Below are 7,304 nucleotides of genomic sequence, written 5' to 3'. Positions count from 1 at the left end.
TCTGCACCTCCTCAGACTGTCCAGCAGCCCCTGCCAATGGCAGTCAGAGCCATGGGACCATTGCCTTGGTTTGCTGGGGCCATTGCACTTTTCTCTGTGTTCTTGTCTGAAGAGGTTCAGGCACCAGCTACACTCTGTCCCCAGAACCACCTCTCCTACAGAGCTGCTCTAAGCCTGGTCAGGTTACCCCGTGATTTCCAGAAACACAACAAAAAGCCAGCTCTAGGCTCCCAAAGGACCACCTCGAATTCTTAGTTATTCAATCTTAAACAACCCAAGTAAAGAACAATGCAAAGTCCCAATTGAATATCTTTTTAGGGAAACCATCTTCCCCTTCTTTTAGAAGTAAAATATGTCCATCTAATTTACATTACCAAGTAGAACACAATGTGTGCATTCTCAGACTCAAGGTAACCTCATACTTTTATCCAAGAGCATGAGGTAACTATTGGCTTATCTTACATACCTGAAATGAAAGAGCTTATTCTAAAAGATCTTCACTAACAAAAGTAGTCAGTTCCAAAGGTACAAGCCGTCTTTACCTCCATAAAACCAAACCACCAGCAATCTTGCCAAGGGCAGTTTCCTCAGTAAATCTTATAAAAGGTCAAATTCCCTTTATGTAGCTTTATTTTTTTTTTTTTGTCCAAAAACATTTAGGTCTTTCTTATTCTAAAAATCATTTAAATTAATTTTAAATGTTTGCTTTTTGAACATATACTACCTGCAGGTGGTACAAAATTCAAAATGTGCAGAGTAGGTCTCTTTCCCACCCAGTTCTCAGAAAAAGTCACTTTTAGCAGGGTCTGTGATTCCTACCGGAGACTGCTGAAGAGTCAATGCCATCGTAATGGCATAATGTTTCTTTGGAAGCTTCCTGAGTCAGCTTCTTTTCCTTAATTTTCAGTTTTCCACATGCTAGAATTCTACTGCTAGAAAATTTACGTTCTAGCACGTAAATTTTCTTCTGGTCCCTAATATTGTTTCGTCTGCTACCTTATCATCAATTAGGCTCTTTCACTTATCTTATTCATCCCCATTCAATATCTCTCTGCAAGATGATTTTTTTTTACCCCTTAATAGTAGTTTTGTTCTGAAGAGTTGTAATTTTAGTTAGAATTTGCTTATTTATTTGCTTTCTTTATCCAGTTTATTTGGCTACTGATTCTGATTTTTTAAACTCTCCTGAGATTATTCACTTTAGTGCAAAAAGCATATGTAGAGTAAACAAGAGCTGTGAATGGTCGGAGATTTTACCCTACTTGCAAGCTGACAAATTAGCGTCTCCCACATCTCATAGATGCTGGTATCATCTATGGAATCATAAAACTCCTGGGTCAAAGACAATGGATAGTTTATGGCTCATAGCAATTATAATCAACATTTGTGCCAGGTCTCTAAAGCCTAATTTCCACATCAAGAAGGCCAAAGGATATCTGCACATGTAGGGTGAGGCATTACAGGAGAGGAACTCCAAACATTAGGATCCCAAACCTTTTATAATAAGTAAATTTGCCTTTGCTCCAAAGGAGACACCATTATACACAGGTCAGTAAGGAGGCCTGCCCATTACTCTGGAGGGAGACACCCTCTCTGTCTTCCAGGGCTGTCGACTGTACAAACAACCTGCAATAAGCACAGTCAGTTCCTCTGCTCAAAAGATTTGCAGAAATGTGAGAGAATTTTTACCCGACATAGAGTGTTTACACTGTGCTTAGACACTAGCAAGGATTTGAATTTCTTCAGTCAGTAAGCTTTCATTGTACACTGTATGAGGTTCTTGGGCCACTAACTTGGTGTCTTAAAACAAAAGACATTTATTCATTCACAATTCTGAAGGCTAGAAAGCTGAATCACAGCATCAGCATCTCTGAAACCTGGAGAGGAGAATCCTTCCTTGGCTATTCCTAACTTCTGGCAATTACTGGAAATACTTAGGGTTCCTTGCTTGTAGCAGTATAATTCCAATCTTTGCCTCTGTGTTCACATGCCCTTCTCCCTGGTGTCCAAATTTCTCTGTATGTGTACAAATTTCCTCTTCCTACAAGGACACCTGTCATATTGTTTGGCATCATCTCAACCAATCACATCTTCAAAACGCAAAATTTAGTTAAAGTCATGTTCATGAGACCAGAAGTTAAGACTTGAACATATATTTTTGGTTCAGCCCATAATAAGCACTTACTGTTCTCCAAGGGCCATTACAGGTGCTGTTAAAGAAGATAATGTATGTGAAGCAATTTTTTAAACTATAGAGTGACAAGTATTAGTTACTTTTCCTATTACCTTGATTGATTTATCCTTTCAGCATTTGCCAATGGTAGATATTGTGTCCATTTCTTATGCTGATTATTTTTCAATATTTTCATTGGTCTTTTACTTCCATAATTGGAGTTTTGCTGAAGTTTCAGAGTCCTAAAGCCTGAGGGCCCTGCTTTACTTTGCACAAAACAAATTTGCTCTTCTCTGCCCATAGCCAGCAGAAGTGGGCTTGACTTCAACTTTCCTGGGGCTTTCAATTCCCTGCTTTCATAAAGGGCATTGTCCAAAGGAGAGACAAATTAGGCAGAAATTCAAAAAAGTAAAAACTGTCAGTGTGAAATTACAATACTTAAGCACATTAAAAAATGTTAAGCCAGAAACTGTTCCATTGGATTGCTTTCTAATTTAAGCTAATCCATTTTTCTCACCCTGAATTTTGGCGTGGCGCATATTTAATTATGGTGTGTTTTATAATGAATGAGAAAGTATTGGCAATGCTGAATATTTTCAATGTATATTCATTTAACCACATTTTCAAGATGTAGAAATCAACTATTTTTGCACATTCAGATATAATATACAAGTAGTTTATATAATTCTAAACTTTTTAAAAAATACTTTAGGTAAGAGAATTTAATTTTTTTGTACTTTTGCTTCCATTTTATGTTTTTTTTAAACATCTTCATTTAAGATATAATTGACAGGCAAGAAGATGCACATATTTTAAATACATATTTCAAAGAGTTTTAATATATGGCTATATCCGTAAATCATCACCACAATCAAGATAATGAACATTCACCCCCTAAAGTTTCCGTATCTCTCCCTCCCTCCGCTCCCATCTCCAGGCAACCACTAACCTGCATACATTCTCATTATCCAGGATTATAACTAAATGGAATATATAATATTGCTCTTATTTGTCTAACTTCTATCACTCAGCACATTTTTGAGAATTATCCATGTTGATACTTGCATCAATAGTTCATTCCTTTTTATTGCTGAGTAGATTACAGTATACGGATATACCACAATTTGATTATCCATTCGCCTGCTGGTGGGCATTTGGATTGGTTGTAGTTTGGGGCTATAACATATAAAGCTGCTATAAATATTCATATTTATATGAGTATGAACATATACTATCAGATACTATCATTTCTCTTGGGCAATACCTATCAATGGCCTGGCTGAATCATATGGTAGGTGTGTGCTTAACTTTTTTAAGACACTGCAAAAATGTTTTCTGAAGTAGGTATCCTATTTTACATCCTCATCAGCAGTGTATGAGAGGTTCAGTTGCTCTACATCTTCATCAACTCTTGGAATGGTCATTTATTTAAATTTTAGTCCTTCTAGTGAGTATGAAGTGGTATTTGGTTGCAGTTTTAATTTGCATGTCCATGATGACTAATGATGCTGAGCATCTTTTTATATGATTATGGTCCATTTGTATGTTTTTTGGAGGTGGCTGTCTTAGTTTGCCAGGACTGCTATAATAGATACCGCAAACTGATGGGCTTAAACAATAGGAATGTATTGGTTCATAGTTTGGGAGGCTAGAAATCCAAAATCAAGGTATTGGGAAGAGCATTCTTTCCATGAAGTATGCAGTATTCTGGTGGTGGCTTACCAGCAACCCTCCATAATATGGCAATCTGTCTTCTCCCTCCTCTGGCTTCTACTGACTAACTGCATCCAAATTTCCTCTGCTTATAAGGACTTCAGACGGCTACAGTCATATTGTATTAAGGCCACCCTCATTCCGTTTGACCCTAACTACTTCAATGATCCTATTTCCAAATGAGCATACTCCTGCAAGACTATAGGTTAAGGAATTGAACATGTCTTTCTAGTAGACATGATTCAATCTGTCATAATGTCTATTCAAATATTATGACCATTTTTATTACTAAATCTTCTAGAAACCTAAATAATACATACACATATTATGCATACATACATTATATATACACATATTGTTCTAGATACAGCCCCTTTGTCAGATACATGCTTTGTAAATATGTTCTTCCAGGTCTGTGATTTGTCTTTTCATTTTCTTAACAGTGTCTTTCGAAGAGCAAGGGTTTTTTTTTATTTTGAAGAAGTCAAATTTATTGATTACTTGTTTTATAGCTCATGCTTTTTTTGTGTCTTATTTCTCAAATCATTACCAAACCTCTCAAAGTCACTACAATTTTATCCTTGTTTTCTTCTAGAAATTCTATACTCTTTTCCTTATATATTGGACTATGATTCATTTTGAGTCAATTAATCATAGTTCATTTGATTATCATGTAAGAGAATTGTCAAGAGTTTTGTTTTTGTTTTTGTTTTTTTTTTGGTCGTTTGTTTAGGTCTGTCCAATGGTTGTAGCACCTTTTGTTGAAAGGACTATCTTTATTCATTAAGTGCCTTGTCACCTTTTTAAAAATTCACTTGTTCATATATGTGTCTATTTCTATACTCTCTATTCTATTCTATTGATCTATATGTCTATCTTTATGCCATATGACACTGTCTTGATTATTGTAGCTTTATAAAAATTCTTGATATTAGGTAGTATAAAAAGAACTTTGTTCTTTTTCAACATTGTTTGGTTATCTAGGTCTGTTACATTCCTTAAGCTTTAGAATAAACTTATCAAATTCTACCAAAAAATCTTACAGAGATTTGATTTGGAATTGTGTGAAATCTGTAGATATATTTGGATATAATTGAAATCTTAGCAATATTGACTCTTCCGATCTATGACCCTGATTTAGCCCTCCATTTATTTATGTCTTCTTTAAATTTCCTCAGAAATGTGTTGTAGGATTTAGTGTACAGATCTTGAACATCTTTTGCCAACTGTATCCCTAAGTAATATGTTTTTTAATCCTATTTTAGAGAATATTGTTTATTTAATTTCAATTTCCAATAGACTTTTTTTATTTTTTATTTTATTTTTTTAAATATCAAAAAACACAAAACAAATGCAATCATTCCTATTTTGATCATTTCGTTCTACATATATAATCAGTAGACTTTTGTATAAACTTTTGTATTTTGAATTAGTAGACTGCAATTTGCTAAATTCACTTTTTCATTATGATTGCTTTTTTAATAGATTCCTGAGAATTTTCTACATAGATTATCATGTCTGTGAATAAAGGCAATTTTATTATTTTCCTATCTATATTTCTTTTATTTCTTATCCTTGCCTTATTGCACTGGTTAGGACCTCCACTACCATGCTAAGTACAAGTAGTGAGAGTAGTCGTTCTTGCCTTTTTAACAACCTTAAGGGGATATCGTTCAGTAAGTTTGTTTTTGATGCCCTTTGTCAGGTTGAGAATGTTCCCTTGTACTTCTACTTTGCTGAGCATTTTCACTAGGAGGCATTTAATTATGTCAAAGACTTTCTATATCTTTTAAGATAATCATGTGGTTTTTCTTTTTTAGTCTGTTAATATTATAAACTACATTGATTGAGTTTTTGTTACATCTAAATATTTATTTCTTTATTAAATAATCAAAAAAATACTTTAATTTACTAAAGAAGTGTTGGATTTACAGAACAATCATGCATAAAATACAGACATCCCATATACCACCCCACCATCAAAACCTTGCATTGGTGTGGAACATTTATTACAATTGATGAAGCCCATTTTTATAATTGGGCTATTAGTTAAAGTCCATGGTTTAACTTAGTATGCACTGTGTGTAGTGTAGTCCCATAGATTTTTTTTAATTTTTACTGTTACCATGTGCAATGTAACATTGCCCCTTTAAATCACGTTCAGATAGAATCTCAGTGCTGTTAGTGCATCACAATGTCGTTCTACCATTACCACCATCCATAACTAAAGCATTTCCAAATAGGAATTCCGTACATTTTAAGCCTTAACTTCCTGTTCCCCATCCCCACTCCACCCTCTGGTAGCCTATACTCTATATTCTGACTCTGGGGATTGCTTATTCTGTTTCAAATGGGTGAGATCATACAATATTTGTCCTTTGTGTCTAGCTTATTTCACTCAACATTATGTCTCCGAGGCTTTTCCATGTTGTCACATGTATGAGAACTTCATTTCTTTTTTACAGCTGAATAATATTCCATTCTATGTACATACCTTTTGTTTATCCATTCAATGGTTGATGGCCACTTGGTAGCTTCCATCTTTTGGAAATTGTGAATAATGCCACTATGAACACTGGTCAGCAAGTATCTGTTTGAGTCCCTGTTTTCAATTTTTTGGTACATACTGAGTAGTGGGATTGTTGGATCAGATGGTATTTCTATACTTAGCTCTCTGAACAACCACCAAACTGTCTTCCATAGGAGCTGCATAATTTTACATTCCTAACAACAATGAATGAATGTTCCTATTTCTCTGCATCCTGCCCAATATTAGCTATTTTCTGTTTTCTTTGATAGTGTCCATTCTAATGGGTATGAAAAGGTATCTCAATGTGGTTTTGACTTGCATTTCCCTGATGACTGATGATGTTGAACATCTTTTCATGTGCTTCTTGGTCATTTGTATAATTCCTTTGGAGAAATGCCTATTCAAATCTTTTGTCTGATTTTAATTGTCTTGTTTGTCTTTTTTGTTGTTGAGTTGTAGGATTTCTTAGTATGTTCTGGTTATTAAACTCTTATCAGATATGTTGTTCCTAAATATTTTCTACCATTGTGTAAGATGTTGTTTTACTTTCATCATAAACTCCATTGATACGCAAAGGTTTTTAATTTCGATGAGGCCCCATTATCTACTTTTCCTTTTCTTGCTTGTACTTTGGGTATAAAGTCTGAGAAACCAGGGCCTAAAACAAGGTCCTGAAACTGCTTCCCAACATTTTTTTCTAGGATTTTTACACTTCTGTTTCTTATGCTTGGGTCTTCGATCCATTTTGAGTTGATTTTTGTATGTAGTGCCAGATAGGCATCTTCTTTTTTTATTTCCAGCACCATTTGTTGAAGAGACTATGCTTTCCCAATTGTGTGGTCTTTGTCCTCAAGTCAAAAATCGGTTGGCCATAAATGTGAGGGTTGA

Source organism: Tamandua tetradactyla, chromosome 5 (genome assembly GCF_023851605.1).
Source record: "Tamandua tetradactyla isolate mTamTet1 chromosome 5, mTamTet1.pri, whole genome shotgun sequence".
NCBI classification, from domain to species: Eukaryota; Metazoa; Chordata; class Mammalia; order Pilosa; family Myrmecophagidae; genus Tamandua; species Tamandua tetradactyla.
The sequence above is the reverse complement of the archived record's forward strand: the minus strand, read 5'-3'. Positions refer to the sequence as shown.